Here is a 17,845-nt window from a genome sequence, read left to right on the forward strand (position 1 = left end):
GTTTTGACCAAACCCCCAGGAAGTGCGCCGGAGTCTGACGAGAATATTCGTGCTGGTCAAACGGCAGTACTACACTTCCTTTAGGTTGCTGGGCCCGGAAACACTTTTTCCCATTGACTTACATGGGGAAAGAGTGGTCTGTAACTCGTTGGATAATTTTTTTTAAACTAAATAAACTACCCAATATGAACGTTTGTATAGCCCTTATTAAAAACATTCGTTCCTCAAGTTGTAAAAATGTGCTAATAATGTAATTCTGAGAGTTATTTCCCTCTGCATTATGAACGTGCATCTAACCCACGGGACCGCGCCACCCGGCATGTTCATGTTAGTGTTCAGTACTACATGAGTTTCTCTGCACAATAAGAGCGGACCCATATCGCCTTACTGCCAGCCCACGGAGCTGTAATAATGGATATATTGCACATGTTTGCTGTAATTCATCATTTGTAAAATATTATACTACATGGGCTGTATGATGTAAATCTTGTACCGTAAATGTTGTATTAAATAAAGTTAATATTACCGACGTAGATTAACGTTCCTGTAGCTTCTTATTGCACTTGCAATTGTTTTAGTTACTTTTGGGCTACTTAACATGAATAATCACAGTTACTATCCTTTTACTCCATCACATTTCAAAAATAAATAGGCTATTGTTATTTTAACTCCACCACAGTAATCCATCATTAGCTTTACTTTTTAGATAAAGTTTTAACTCACAATTGATCATAACAGGCTTCAACATATACATTTGTATATATTACCAAGTGGTTTCATGTACAACCCACACAAGTATCATGCTAAATGAAGCTCTGTTGCTTGGATATTACTAGATCCTGATGTCAGCGTAATATAAAAGTACATAACGATTGATGTGTAACTTAGCATAATTTACTAGCTAGCCGCTAGCTGCTAACTGCCGCCTCGTTAATATAAATCCAGTACCATGCTGTCATGAACGTGCGGTGCTGTTACGTGTACGCAAATTCACGTGCTTAATGTGAACGAGCCTTTTGGGCGGCGTGTTTAAAGTTGTGCATGCTCTATGAGTGCACATACGGGTACTTCTCAGGCATGCCGGGTAATCTGTGACGTTTCGATCTCTCAAAAGTTGGGCCATTTTGTCATCATGTGCCATTGAGCAACTCTCATAGGAATTAATGAGGCCCCGCCTCCCACGCTGTATCAAGTTCTTATTATACATCCATGGTTTTGACCCAGATTAATTAGCTATACCATGTGATGTCGCCCGAGGAAGTCGTCATACTTATACATATATAAATAAAGATATATGTATGTGTCAAAGCTCTAATCAAATTAACAGTTGTATTAATTATACTTGTATATATATAGAGAGAAGAATGCTGGGCACAACATAAAGCTCAACAGTGAAGCTGGCAATGCTGAACAAAACCATCACTAGATCCTGTTACATCAGCGTAATATAAAAGTACATAACGATTGATGTGTACATTAGCATAATTACTAATGGCTCGGACGTTACACTAGCTAGCCGCTAGCTGCTAACTGCTGCGGCCGCCTCGTTATTCTTTAATATCAAATCCATCATAACAATCCAGAACGCGCGATGCTGTTACGTGTCTGCAAATTGACGTGCTTGATGTGAACGAGCCTTTTGGGGGGCGTGGTTAAAGTTGCGCATGCTCTATGAGCGCACATACGGGTACTTCTCAGGCATGCTGGGTAATCTGTGACATTTCACTCTCTCAAAAGTTGGGCCATTTTGTCATCATGCGCCAATGAGCAGCTCTCATAGGAATGAATGAGGCCCCGCCTCCCACGCTGTATCCAGTTCTTATTATACATCCATGGTTCTAGCTCCTGTGTGTTATCTGAAACCGCCATACTAACTTTTCTTCTTCTTGTATTTTGTTCGTTTTGTTGTGTTTTCTTCATTTGTTGTTTAAGGGCGGCTGGCAAACTGCTTTTAGGCGCAATACCGCCCCCTGGATTATATATAGTTTAATGGATATTGTCCTGAGTGGCAGACTTTTTTCCCACTCGTAAAGAAAGGCGTATTCGTCATGTGACTGCATGTGCCGAACCGTGACGAATACGGATACCGTTACACCCCTAGTTCAGGGTAATCAACAGTTAAAATATACTGTTCAAATTATTATTTGTTTTATAGTTCAATAAATGGATGTTTTCAAAGTCAATGAATAATCGTATTTAATAATTGTGATATCAATTATTGACCAAAATAATCGTGATTATGATTTTTGCCATAATCGAGCAGCCCTAGTGTGTGTGTGTGTGTGTGTGTGTGTGTGTGTGTGTGTGTGTGTGTGTGTGTGTGTGTGTGTGTGTGTGTGTGTGTGTGTGTGTGTGTGTGTGTGTGTGTGTGGAACTTTGGCAGAACATGCTGTGTTCAGGTAGATTAGAACCACATTGGTCTGATGATTGATTCCTACTCTAAGTAAAGGCCTACAGTTCAATGAAAGTGGATGGTATGTGTCATCATTGGTGCAGCTACAGTTATGGGTGAGCAGATGTCTTATCACCATTAGTCATTACATACTTAGTTTTAAGGATTTTCTGAAGTACCTATGTTTACTCTTTAGATTTGTGTGGGCCGATGTCTTGGCGTTATTCAGCAGCTTCTGTAAATGTTACAGCTGTGCATATTTTTAGTGAACTACTTTTTCTGAAAACTAAAAGGCTGGTCTAGAATATAAGAATAGCCCCCAAAAGCAGCAGCATACCTCAAACCTATTTAAAAAGAGGGTTACAATGTCTAAGGGTTCATATTGAGTAAAGCAAAGTCAACCCCCATTTTGGACTTTATGTAACACACCTACTCTGTCTGAACCATACACACAGTTGTGTCTGTGGGGAATAAAGTCAGGGTTTATTGGTGTTGTTGCACAATTACATTTGAAATTGCTTCTTTGTTCTGTTTTTCCTCTGCCTGAATGGAGGGAGTCGTGGTGATGGTGCAAGTGTGCGTTTGGAAAGATATTTAGGTGATGGGAGAGTCGGTTCTTTTTACCCTCCCCCGCACAGCTTCTGACTGCACCATCACTTCAGATCTCAGCAGGGGTTGGCAAAAAGTAAATCGTGTCTTTCCCGATGTCTGAAAAGCAATTCAGACATTACAGTACAACTTTATATCATGTGTCTTGTGTGTTGTCTATGTGAACCGTTTGCGTGTGATGATAAATCCATGCCACAACTTTATGAAGTCACCTTGATTAGCAATTAACTTTTATATATATATATATATAGATTAGATATATAAGTTATAAGTTATCATGATCATTATTAGCCAATAGTTTGAGGAGGATCCATAGAGCCAACACTCTTGATAATTAAACGTTTTAATCACACCTGGTCCCTAGATATGGCATTCAAATAACAGCATAGTGATCAGCCAAGCAGAAATAACATTGGAAGAATAACCTTAACCTGTTATGCCCGGGCTCCCGCAACATCTTGCAAGAAACAGCGTCTTCTTAACATTTAATATTTTAATACATTTCGGGACCCCCTTGAAAACGAGATGGTGCATCTCAAGGGGTTTATCCCAATCAATATAATTTCTATATATATATATAATAAACTATGAATGTGTCATACCCACTTAACGGGATGCAACTCAGCTATCTGACGATATGAACCATTTTTACCGAAACAAAACACAACTCTAATGCCAAGCATCTGGATTAGCACTAAGCGGAAGAGTGCTAACGCACTTAGCACACAACTCACGATGTAAATATGGTTTACTTCATCGGATCTGCACAAACAATATATCATATGAAAGCTGATATTCCACATATTCAAATGGTATACGTATCATCACTATGCGACCAGAACTCAGGGCAGCAAAGGCAAGCAAAGAAAACACACAACTTCTCTTTACGTGGCCAAAACAGCTAATACGTCTTACCTTTGCTGTTTTCTGATCAAAAGTTGTGTTCAATGGCATTAAAACGCATATAAACGCTGCTGAAGGTTAATCCAATGTCTCTGTGTCACTTTGAAAGGATTACTGATAATCCATCATAACATTTATGTCAATAAGAGTAGTTTTCATATATAGCTGCTATGAGAGCTACGAGAGTGTATGAGAGCCTCCGGTTTTGGGCATGCTGGCTGGGCATCACTCTCTTCACCAATGGTAATGTTTAGATGGATTTAGGAACTCCCTCTCGATTCTATTGGCTCTAACGGTTCAAATGTGGTGTCAATCACCAAAATCGACCGATGGGTTCCAGAGATATGGCAAATACACCCAAATGACCCCAGAGGTGTTTATTTGTTTCTAAATCTCTCTAAAAAGGTCAAATATCACTTGTTTTGCATCAATCTTGATACAGGGTACTTATTATATGTTATAGTTTGGATTTCTAAAGCTTTTAGTCTACTATCCCATCATCCAAGGGTGGTTTTCACTATAAGTAATGGGGTTTTTTTGGACGGAAACTATCATTTAAATGTTTTTACTATGTTCAATCTGAATTTACTTTAAAATGAAAACATCTATATTGATTCTGACTTTTCTACATCCAACTCACAGGTTTATCATTACTTTGAGAAAAAAGATTATTAATGTACCCCTTTTAGAAGTGAAGATATAGTCATTTGTTCTGGGAATGTCATTTTCGAGCCTGAGACCTGAAAAACAGGCTTGGGGCTATGCAACAAAATGCTTTCTTCCCCCGCTGTGTGTAAGTATAGCACTGTAAGAAAAGGTCATAGTAGACCAGGGGAGGGTTAGGAACTGTTGACGTTTTTATGTATCCCTTGATTGTGTTTGCATGTGAGTATCTTTACATACCACATAATCTGAGCTGGTTAGTCAGACCTCAGATTGTCACAAAAATCACTTTCCGTGGTTAATCCATGGCCTGAATCATGCAACAAGACTAGTTAGCTGTCTTTGAATTTAACTTTTTAAGTATCACAGTGACTCAAACATGGATGAAAATAAAGGAATGTTTGGTGTCTGGAAGCATGGAATAACATTGGTATTAGGGGAAGGAATCCAGCTGCTGGTGGTAGCCTTTAGAGAGGGTAGATGGTGGCTAGAGGGTTAGATGGATGAAATTACCTGGAAATACCTCAGTGTCAGCCATGATTAGAACTGTTCAGATTCTCTAGAAGTCTAGATCAGGGGTTCCCAAACGTTGCCATGCCAAGGACCCCCATATATCATTATCCTCTGGCAGGGACCCCCCTGTTGCAATTTGTTTTAATGATGTGTACATTATGATGGCAAATGTAAGAAATGAAACATAAAGCTTCTTAATATATTTTTCTATTAATAATCAGATATTCTTCTATTAACAGTAAACACTTTTTGCTTTGTATCTTTAGTTTTTCATTAATTACATTCATTTTTTCTTTTGTTACAAATATTTGTAACAAAATATTAAACAGTAATATCAACAGTACATATTTTTTAAGTGATTTCTGTCTTAATAATATCATATTCAACAGTATGAACAATAAACATATTTTGAGCATTTTGAGTGATTTATGTCTTAATAATATATATATATATAACATTATACATACTATTCAACAGTAATATTAATACATGTACAGTATTTGTTGTTTGTTTTGCATTTATTCATTACATTCAGTGTGTCTTCAGTTATAAACAGTCATGACGAATGTCATTGTCCACTTGCAAACGTGCTCTGTGCTTTGTTTTCAATACCTTCAATGTAGAAAAGCCAGACTCGCAGAGATATGTGGTGGCAAATGGAAGCAGGGATTTGAGAGCTCTCTCAGCCAGTGCAGGATAATCTTTTTTGACATAAAGCCAGTACTGTGGGAGTGAAACAGCTTGAAATATCACCTTCAACTCCCATTCATTCGCCATGTCAATGAGTCTCTCTTGGGACATAAGATCCAGACTCTCACCTACTCCTGGGGCAAATGGGTTTCTTATCCAGTTTTGATTTTAGTTGTCTTCCAGGTCAGGGAAATATTCTTTGAAATATCCCTGCAGGTGCGCAAGGATCGACTGGATCAGTGGTGAAATGGTGCCTGGATCAGCACCGGATGACAGAAGCGCTTGGTGAAGCTGTGGGAACATCTCTGTCACTCCCTCCTTGACTTTGGTCGACCACAGGGCGATTTTCTTTGTAAAAGCCTGTACTTTGTCCTGCACATGTAATATGTACGTCTCGCGCCCCTGCATGCTCTTATTCAGGACATTTAGATGCTGTAATATGTCCGACATGTATGCAAGTTTCCGGAGCCATGAGGCATCTGAAAAACGGCCAGCCAGTTGATGATTTTCAGAAGAGAGGAATTCACCGATCTCCCTTCGCAGTTCAAAAACACGATTCAGCACCGCCCCATGGGAAAGCCAGCGCACGTTGGAATGGAGCAGTAACCCCTCAAACTTTGCGCCCATCTCGTTACACAAAATAGCGAACAGTCGGTGTTTTAAGGGCCGAGCTTTTATGAAATTCACTACTTGTATAACTTCCTGTAGTATCTGATGTAGTTCATCATCCATTCGTTTAGTAACAAGTGCCTCCCGATGGAGCATGCAGTGTGTTGCCACTACATTTGGGGCCTTCTGCTTTATCAAAGCTGTCACTCCGCGTTTTTTGCCTGTCATAACCCCACTGCCCCATCTGAGCACACCCCCACACAACGAGACCAGTCAAGTCCGTTTGAGATGATGTACTCATCTACAATTGGAAAATGCCTCTTTCTGTGGTCCTACCTTCCAGTGCTTTGCAAAATAATATTTCCTCAACAAAGTTGTCTTCTGAAATAAATCTGATGTATGCAAGCCATTCTGCGACATTTGCTACATCCATGCTCTCATCCAGCTGCAGAGCGAAATATTCGCTAGCTCTCACTTGCTCCAAAAGTTGAGCAGATACGTCTTGAGCCATGTCACCAATCCGTCGGCTCACAGAATTATCCGACAGTGGTACTGCGTTGATTTTGCTGGCAGCATCCTCACCTAGCATTTCCCGAACAATATCGATGGTAGCTGGTAGAATTAAATCCTCTCCTATTGTGTGCGGTTTCTTTGCACGGGCGATGTGGTATGATGCTAAAAATGATGCCTTCAAGACCGCTCAGGGACGCCGGCTTGCTGCTTAAAAGTAGCCGATTGCATCACTAGGTGCTCTTCTTTTCTTTTAAAAAAGTCTATTGATTTATTAGCTTCAGCTGGGTGCTTTTGTTTGAGATGTCGATCAAGTTTAGATGGAAGTTTATACACTCGTTGGCGAGGATCTCGAGGCAGAGAACACATTTAGGTACATCACGGCCGTTCTTACTTGCCGCGGTAAAACCAAACTTTATGTATGATGGCTCATACCTCCGAGTTTTAGACGGCGAGGTATTCCGTGGCTGTGAATCTTTTGCAGCGGGGACATCTTCATTATGATCGTCAGATGGTGTTTTTCTTTTAAGATATTTGTTCATTTGATCCTTTAGCAGGAGGTAGCTAGCTAGTGTTCACACAGCAACTCAGTTACACTCTCAGTAGCGACAGCTCAATTCTGATTGGCGTGTTGTTTAAATTTTGTTTAATATATTAAACAATTGGGCATCAAAGGACACATAGATTGATAGATATGCAATTATTAATAACATCTAAAAAAACATATTACATTTATTTTTTTACATTTTACCCCCTTTTTTCCCTTTCCCTCAACATTTCCGCAACCCCCCTGGCGCCCCCTGGCGGGGCCGCGGCCCCCACTTTGAAAAACCCTGGTCTAGATGATAGAACATGTTTTCTATCATCTACCATGTTTTTAATACATGTTTGAAAGGTGATATGCACAGTGATAGATGTGTAGCTTAACACGTTATGCATCTATTGCATGAAATGGTATTTGATACAAATATATCTGTGGATCAATACCTGTGGACCGCAGGTGAGTGTGAACAACCAGGGTCTGCCACATTAAGTGCTGTTCCAAACCAACAAGTGGGGAGGGGGGTGGGTTATCAAGCCCTCCAACAGCGGGTCTCAATCGGCCCTGACTAACCACCTGCACTATCTGACCAGGTGCAATAGTGTGTGTCATGGTTGCACCTGGTTTTTAAACTGTTTAAAACAATGTCTGTGCGAACATTTATTGGTAAACTGACGAAATAAGAGACATTTAATAGCGTAATGTTGATGTTCACTTGAAGGTTACATTGTTTTTATTATTTTTTACTTAGAATCATGGTATCCTTTTTTGATAAAAGTTAAGCTCTGCTGAGATTTGATCCCATGACCTTCTGTTTACTAGACAGGCACTTTAACCACCTAAACCAGAGAGCCTGTTTGAGACTGGCTTTATTGTCTCATATTATTATTCTGTTTTTGTGAAATTATGATTTGGATTGACAAAAACATTTGCAAGAAATGCAGTATATTTCAAATATGTGGTTTCAATAGAAATCAAATACTTAGAGGGTCTTTACAGCGAGCAACTATTTTACGTATTAACATTAACTGGAGTTGATGAAGGTGATATTCCAGGGTATTCTTATGGAAGTGCATTGAGAGTTAAAGACCAAAGAGTGATCTCTTTAAATAACAAAGACTTAGTGAATAATGAAAGCCTGTAGGCGGGTTTCAGCACATTTATGAAGATACAACTAAATATGCTGTTTATGCTGTTGCCTGTTGCCATATGGGTGTTGGTTGTGTTTCATGATACTGTCACACTTAAAGATCCCATGTAGGGTCACTCAATCATCTCTGCATATCCAAGAAACACTCTTTAAATCAACCCTGTATGCACCGTACATAACAAGGTGAGCATGCCTCCATGCATCATTTTTCAATCAGTGCCAAGCAAATCACATCAAACCCACACATACATACACACACACACACACACACACACACACACACACACACATGCACGCACAGACGCATAATAATGCTAATGCCAGCAAATACAATGGTGGCTTCACAAAACTTTTCAGAGTTTTACGGGGCATGGTTCGCAATTCGCCCAGCCAATCGAAATTGGTACTTTTTTCTCCCAGGATAGTACCACCTCTCTAGCAGGCACTACAAATGGGGGTAAAAGTTCTCGGAACTAAGTAATCTTTTTGGTGTGAACGCAAAATTCCAGGCACTAACGGAACTAAACGGGAAAAGTACTCCGGTGTGAACGTGCCTATAGTGGCAATCAGAGAAATACAACAGCTGATCGTTTCAAATAAATTCCTCCTGTACATTTCAGAACAACCATGCCGTACATTTATTTACTTGTAAGATGCTGCTCGCTTTCAAAATAGTTAAACATATGCTATTTAATTATTTCTCACGACTAAACAGTGCTACTTTACAAAAGGTAAGACTTCATACCTTTTTCAAAAACACATTTAAAGGAACTGTTACAAAGTACCAAGTAGCATTTTCAATTGAAAATGCTTACATTGTAAAAATTGTAATATTGGAGCATGTTTAAATAGCATTCCTGATGCCTGCTAGTAATGTATGTTGATATTATCTTTACTTGCTGAGTGTTTTGTTTTGATTTACCTTGTGGTGTGTTAATTGTTATAAAAGTGGACCAATGGAAATAAGAATTAAGCATGATGTTTGTTTCTGTTATCTATAATGTATCTAATGACATATCATATGCGTTTTTTCTAATAATAACAAAAAATCAACAATTTCTTCTTGATCATTTTGTTATCCTTAAAAATCATGCACCAACCGTAGATGCAGCCTGTTGCAGTTGCTCCTGATATATCTTTACTTATTTTAACTTTTAGCTTTCCTTAGAATATAATAACTTCTAAAAAATGATGTGGTTCTAATGGCTTCATCGGTCTGCGACCTTCAGCACTCACTGGATCGGTTCGCAACAGAGTGTGAAGCGGCTGGGATGAGGATCAGCACCTCCAAATCTGAGGTCATGGATCTCAGCAGGAAACCGATGGACTGTCCACTTCAAGTGGAATGAGTCCTTACCCCAAGTGAAGGAGTTCAAGTATCTCGGGGTCTTGTTCTCGAGTGAGGGAACAATGGAGCGTGAGATGGGCCGGAGAATCGGAGCAGCGGGAGCGGTACTGCAGTCGCTTTACCGCACCGTTGTGACGAAAAGGGAGCTGAGCCAGAAGGCAAAGCTCTCTGTCTACCGGGCCATTTTCGTTCCTACCCTCACCTATGGTCATGAAGGATGGGTCATGACCGAAAGAACGAGATTGTGGATACAAGCGGCCGAGATGGGTTTTCTCCGCAGGGTGGCTGGTGTCTCCCATAGGGATAAGGTGAGAAGTTCGGTCATCAGGGAGGAACTCGGAGTTGAGCCGCTCCTCCTTCGCGTCGAAAGGAGCCAGTTGAGGTGGTTCGGGCACCTAGTTAGGATGCCACCTGGGCGCCTCCCTAGGGAGGTGTTCCAGGCACGTCCAGCTGGGAAGAGACCAAGAGGTATACCTAGGACCGAGGTGGAGGGATTATATCTCTTCGCTGCCTGGGAGCGCCTTGGGATCCCCCAGTCAGAGCTGGTTGATGTCGCCAGGGAAAATAAAGTTTGGGGCTCTCTGCTGGAACTGCTACCCCCGCGACCCGACCACGGATAAGAGGGAGAAGATGGATGGATGGATGGAGAATAACTTCTATATGTTACTTCTTAAGATGCACCCTTTCTAAACATGGTAGAGGGAGTTATTGTTCTTTCAGCTGCTCCTGTTTTGCATCCACGCGCCTGTTTTCAAAAAACGTAATAGCTGCCTTGTTTACACCATGAACAGCTGATCGTACTGATGGGTAGCATGGCAAATAAACAGCTATCCCCACTAAAATGACAAGGACACAGAGGCTGAGGGGTAAACCGAAGAGACAAAGAAGAGAGGTGGGTTCAGATTTATGGAATGGAATGTCTTCATCATGAGCCTGAGTCTTCATCATGTCTTCATCATGAGACTGAGTCTTCATCATGAGACTGAGGGTGTTTCTCAATGTCGAGGAAGGCTGCTCCAGAGCCACTATTTAAAGCATACTACATCATCGAGTGCCGCCGAAGTACTGTTCCAATGTCCAGCATACTTGGAATTCTAACGAGCCCGGCGTACTTCGTTTGGAGACATTTTGAGGCTGCACATGTGTAGACTCCGCGGTCTTAAAATCCCCACAATGCTTTGCGCACGGACAAATTTCCCCAAATCTGTGGCGGAAAATGTAAGGCGGGGCCTCTCATATGACGCACACTTGCTAGCCTGTTCCACTCTTTGTTTTCCGAATGCCAGGAAGGATTCTTGCCTCGCTTCTGAAGCAAGACGCTCGGAAGACATGTGCTACCAAGCAAGCGTCATCATGAGATTGAATCTTCATCATGAGCCTGAGTCCTCATCATGAGCCTGAGTCTTCATCATGTCTTCACCACCAGCCTGAGTCTTCATCATGAGCCTGAGTCTTCATCATGTCTTCAGCCTGAGTCTTCAGAGGGTCTCAGTCATAGGCGGCGCGTGAGGCTCAGGTTTGGGAAGGCTAAATCACTTTTTTTACCTGACGCTGCCCGCCTCCGGCGTCTATAGAAAATAAATCAACTCAGTGAAAGCACCGCCTGCTGACCAATCAGAGCTCAGTGTGCGGAGTTTAAATCTATCAAGTCATATTACAGGATAAAGGAAATACAGTTTAAACTGCCGTATGCAGAGAAGACGCCGACGAGTCGCACTTATCATTCATATCACACTGATATCAATCAGATCATATCATAATATATCATATATGTCCTTATCTGAGTCAGCTGAGCCGTATCTGGCCGTGCAACACTTACATTGTCACATATACTGTATGCAGAAGTATTGTTTTAAGCAACACATTGAGTTGACGAAACACTCAACTCAAATGTAATTAAAGTCAGATCCATCGTGTCTTAGATGGGGCAGTGATATCATAAACCTGTTACGCTTTCAAACACTCTGTAGTTATTTTTTAACCAGTTGTTCTGTATTCACCTTGCAGGTGCAACTATGTGGCTTGTATCCTGGATTATATGTTTAAATCATGGATGTTTAAAGCTCATATTTGTCTAATATTAGTTTACTTTTCATTAATGAAGTATGACGCTGCGCTGTCAGTACACTTGTCCCTGTTTGTGATTGGTCAAATGTAGCTAACCCCGCCCCTTTCACATGAACGCGTTCTCAGCTGGTGAGAGAAACCCTGGCTTGATTTACCGAGTTGATAACCAGCGTCGTAGGACCGCTTAGCGAGATTTCGTTTGATAGGGTTAGTTAAGATAACTCAAACATATCCAGGGTCTGTTGAACTGGCTTCGTAGTAGGCCTACAGGGCACAGGAGGCTGCATAGCAGCGCTAATGTCAAAGACACAAACATTATTATATTTGTATTTTACCAGGATGCAGTGACAAAAATATTTGGGAAGGCTTAGCCGCTACAGGGAAGGCTTAGCCGCTACAGTACCCGCCGCCCCTGGTCTCAGATGCTGTGTCCCAGTGGCTACAAGCACTTTTTTTCTCCAAAACCTAGTTCCCCCCTGGGATGAATAAAGTATTCTGATTGCTATTCTGAAGAAAGACTGATAAGGTCGTCTTTAAAGATTAAGGCAGAGCAACTATGTTCTGCTCTACGGCTGAATGCACATCCACAGTGCTGATGACATGTGTGTTATTGATGCAAAGATGACACCCCACAGAGACCAAGACTGTGACAGCTTTCTCTGAGACATTCAAACACCATTAGATAGATAGATAGATAGATAGATAGATGATGGAGAGATTACAGTCCTGGCTGCTAGCTAAAGGAAGGGAAGGGACGAGGCTGGGTGAATAGCTATTATATAATTATAATTTATTTGTGTGTTGTTTGGCAAGGTGTATGTGTGTTGTTTGGCAAGGTGTGTGTGTGTGTGTGTGTGTGTGTGTGTGTGTGTGTGTGTGTGTGTGTGTGTGTGTGTTGGGGAGTAAAACAGTCCCAGCAGGCTATCATCATCTGTAAATGGAGTTGATTGTGCAAATGCAAAAAATTATAATAAACGTGGACTGAAAAGCATGGATATCACGAGCAATCAGTCCTTAAACATAACATTTCCTTCACCTGATACACTATAATGAGTTGAGACGTGTCTGTAAGACCGTGTCCCACTGCACATTATATTAATATTCAGTAAGACTCATATTGGAACCTGCAGCTATACACAATCAATATCTCAATGTAGGCATTGCAACCTTAGGTCTTTAAAATACTGAAATAAAGGAAGAATGTACTCAATGTACAATACCACATTTTGTTCTAAATTGCTTTTTATCATGCACACACAAACTCATAAAGCAGTCATTTCAGTGTCTTCAGACAGGTGTCAGTATCTGTTTGACTAATACATCATAACAAAATTGCCACAGGGCTGTTTTTAACTGCATTGAAGGCTCTAATGCAGTTTGCACATGGAAGCTCTTTGCACTACAGCTTGGTCACTAGTGAACTGAAGCAGAGAAATAATTGGATAACAGTTTGCAAAACTGAATTCTGTCCTCTCGACCCAGGGGGGCCTCATGACACAACTTTGCGTTGGGCCACAAGTTGGCCAGGGGCAGCGCTGCTACCTACTGGGACATGTCTCCATGCTTTAATGTTCAAAAAGCTCTTTGTCTTTCTCCTACTGCCTGTGCTGCAGCTCCTCTTTTCACCCTCTGTCTGAAACCAGAGCCCAGTCTGCTCTGATTGGTTAGCTGGCCGGCTCTGTTGTGATTGGTCAACTGCTTAGAGATGTGTCGGAAATGTCCCGCCACTTAGCATATCATGTTTTGAAGCGCTAGCCAATAGAAGTATGTAGTACGTTCAGTGAACACATCACATTGTATTCTGTTTTCATATTGTAACATGACATTTTCTGCACGTATGTCCGTCCTGGGAGAGGGATCCTCCTCAGTTTCTCTCCCTGAGCTTCCGACCAGTTCCCCTGTTTTGTAAGGGGTTTATGGGGGAGTGTAAGGACATAGGCTGATATATGCTGTACAGCTTGTAAAGCACCCTAACAGGAATGTATATTTGGTGATATTGGGCTGTATACATTGAACAATTATTGATTTGTACTGTAGGGATCTCTGATAGTTGCTGAGATAGTTCTTAAAACAAAGCAAACATTTTCAAACAGCTTTCATGCAACACAAGATCAAAGATATATAAAACGTGTAAACATACAACAGAAACCTGTTCAAATCCAGACTTTGCTTTATTAAACGGTACATTTCCACTGATTGCATCATCTGCTCTTTTCAGCATGTCTGCATGCTATATACGTGTTGACTTCTCAACGTCAACAGCTCATCAAAGTCAAAGTGAGAAAGCACAAATATTCTATTTGTATTTCTTTATTAAAGCCTCATTAAATCCATTTATTTGTGTAATTTTTATTTGAGAATTTTTTTATTTCTTGCTGTCACGACTACCACACAGCCATAGGCAATCTGTGAAAAATAATTTGTCATCGAATATAACATATTAAACAAATAATTCAATAACGTGCTTTAACCACTAGGCGGTGCACACAAGGTACACACAGCATACAATGGCATAATAACTTTGTATTATTAGTGTAGGACACTTATGTATGTATAACATCTGAAGATGTGTAGTTTTATTCATGTTTTCACATAATTGTACAGGATATTGCTATAATATTTCACATATTGTAGTTCTACACATTAATATCTGATTTGTAAAACATCACAGACAGAAAGGTATATCCGTTCTTTAATGATAAGCTATTGACATTGTGATTCCATAGATGTGTCTCCCATCACCCAAAACCCCTGACTATTCTCTCAACTCAGTATTTACATTCTTATATTCAAAGAAAATCTGTAATATCTTTAAAAACTACAAGTCCCTGTCTATCAGCTGTGCACCGTTATAGTGTAAATACAGCCTATCTACCAATTGGATCAAATATAAAAGTCAGCCGAATTAAGGTTGACACTGCAAGGAGACGTATTGTGTGAAGAGAAATTGAAGATGTTGTTTAATTGCTGATATATTTATGATCCACGTCAAGTATTCAGTTTCGGTGGCAGTTCTTACAGTTTGTCTAGAAGTCTTCTCATCAGGGCTCTATAAATAAATAACTACGGCAGATGTGTAATATTTAATGCAGCCGAACTGTGTATTACAATGCCGTTATGTGATGACTTTCAAAGAGAAGCAAGCACACTCAGAATTAAGTATTATTTTCTCTTTTAAAAAAAAAATGTTTTTCGGATATCATATCGCATTAACACCATATCCCAACGTGCATTGCGGCTAAACAATCCAATCACCAAGCTTAAACCATAGTTGAGGATCTTGGGTAATCAGTTCAGTGGGTGTGTATCGTCTACGTCTGTTTCCGGTTATTTTATTTTGAAATTCAGTTCCTGACGGACGCCAAGAAAGCCCGAGATTATAGAATTAAACAAATAAATAACACAAGGATAATTGTGTGTTATTGTTGAGTAAATACCAGTGTCTTATTTAGAAAAGAATAACAAATTAGAAGGAAAAAAAGATTGAAAAAATACAGATTTCAGTATTCTGAGGCTCTGATCCCCATTTATTTTCCGTGTGGACGGCAAAACAATTATGAACCACACAGCTTCCGGTCTTCCAAGACCCGACCGGACAAAAAGACCTGTTGCAGGCACGAAACACACTACCAATAGAAATACATCGCTTTTAAAATCGTTCTGTGTGACACGAAAAAAAGGGGAAAATCGTGTTGGTGAACACGAATCAATAGATTAAATGTCGTGACTATAACACGAAATGCCGTGAGACTGGGTTGTCATATCCTCTCCTCATGGTATCAATGCATGAGTCAAACTCCCAGGTAAGCCTCCTAGTTAAAAATATACAAATCAGCATAATTGAGAGCAGATGGTGTGGAAGCATGTGTGTGTGTGTGCATGTGGAGGGGGGGCACATTACAGGACATTTGTACCTGAATGAGGCCTGTGTTACAAGGTGAAGTGGGCACTCCATGGAGCTAGCTGGCGGCAGATAATAAGGCACGCTGAACTGTTCCTAGCTATGCTTTTCAATTTTACAGCCTTTGCACTACGGCACAGGTGTGAACGAAGCCGGAGAGCTTCTGTAAAGGCCTACAAATAATGAAAATAAACCCGGCGTTGACACAGAGCGATGCCTGTGAAGCAACGTGTTGATAGTTTTAGCAGGAAGAGGAAATACAAGCTCACTGTATTTGACTGGCATTCAAAATTCAGAGCTGTTAATACTCACAGACTTCAACAATTATCATAACCTGTGAGCCTGTACAAAGCTGAAGTCAAATGAGGCACACTGGTTGTATTGTGCTCTGCAATTTAGAAGCTCATTCTGGATGGGATTCCCTCTGCCATCTCAGTGCCATAGGCCTCTGAGTGTGAAAAAAACCTGATTTATGTGGACCATTTTTGACATTTTTCACAATGAATACCAAAGGTTTTTACAAAATAAAAAGTACAACAAATACTTACTTGTATGGTAATGCTTACACATAATAAAGGAGGGGGAAACAAATTATAATTTAAAAAATAACACAAAAAGGAGGGAAAAGGAAAAGAACAGAGGTAGTAAGAAATTATATTGCGCTATTTATAATTTAAACTGTTTTGTTGTTGTGAGGAGTTGATGTGAAGCTGATGTGAAGAGGATTCAGTTCTGGATGTCCTGCAGGAAAGGAGACCAGGTTTAATTGAGGATAATTATATTGTCTTTGAAGGTTGAAGAAAGCTGTTCCAGGTTTAATCTTTTAAAAGATTGAACCAATGGTTAATTGATATTTTAGTTCTGTCTTTCCTGCTGATTAAAGGGGCCATATTCTGCTCATGTTCAAGTTCATATCAGTATTTAGTGTCTTTACCGTGACATGTCTCCATGCTTTAATGTTCAAAAAGCTCTATACTGCCTGTGCTGCAGCCAGAGCCCAGTCTGCTCTGATTGGTTAGCTGGCCGGCATTGTTGTGATTGGTCAGCCGCTTATAGATGTACCTGCCCCTTAGCCTATCACGTACAATGTGTTGGAGCAGTAGCCAATAGAAGTGCAAGTGTTACATAATGATGTCACTATGTTCCGGATGTAAACAAAGGAGTCCAATGGGAGTGTATCGACTGCAATTGCCGCTCAACCAAGATGACAGGCTGGGCTGACCGGTGTGGAGGAAGAGGGAGAGCCGCGGTCGCTGAAACGTGTGTGCATCCTCGCTAACCCCCGAGGTCGCACGGCAGCAACTCCATTACACGCACGACTCCTGAATCTTCCCTGACGAGAACCTATGGTTCTCCACACGTCTTGGCGTGGATATCGCACAACCAGATAGAGCTGTGGACAGGGGTGGGGGGTTATTGTTTTACACTGAACAAAAATATAAATGCAACACTTTTGTTTTTGCTCCCATTTTTCATGAGATGAACTCAAAGATCTAAAACATTTTCTATATACACAAAATAACCATTTCTCTCAAATATTGTTCACAAATCTGAAAAAATCTGTGATAGTGAACACTTCTCCTTTGCCGAGATAATCCATCCCACCTCACAGGTGTGGCATATCAAGATGCTGATTAGACAGCATGATTATTGCACAGGTGTGCCTTAGGCTGGCCACAATAAAAGGCCACTCTGAAATGTTCAGTTTTATCACACAGCACAATGCCACAGATGTCGCAAGTTTTGAGGGAGCGTGCAATTGGCATGCTGACAGCAGGAATGTCCACCAGAGCTGTTGCCCGTGAATTGAATGTTCATTTCTCTACCATAAGCCGTCTCCAAAGGCGTTTCAGAGAATTTGGCAGTACATCCAACCGGCCTCACAACCGCAGACCACGTGTAACCACACCAGCCTAGGACCTCCACATCCAGCATGTCCACCTCCAAGA

This window comes from Gymnodraco acuticeps, unplaced genomic scaffold (genome assembly GCF_902827175.1).
Source record: "Gymnodraco acuticeps unplaced genomic scaffold, fGymAcu1.1, whole genome shotgun sequence".
Taxonomy (NCBI): Eukaryota; Metazoa; Chordata; class Actinopteri; order Perciformes; family Bathydraconidae; genus Gymnodraco; species Gymnodraco acuticeps.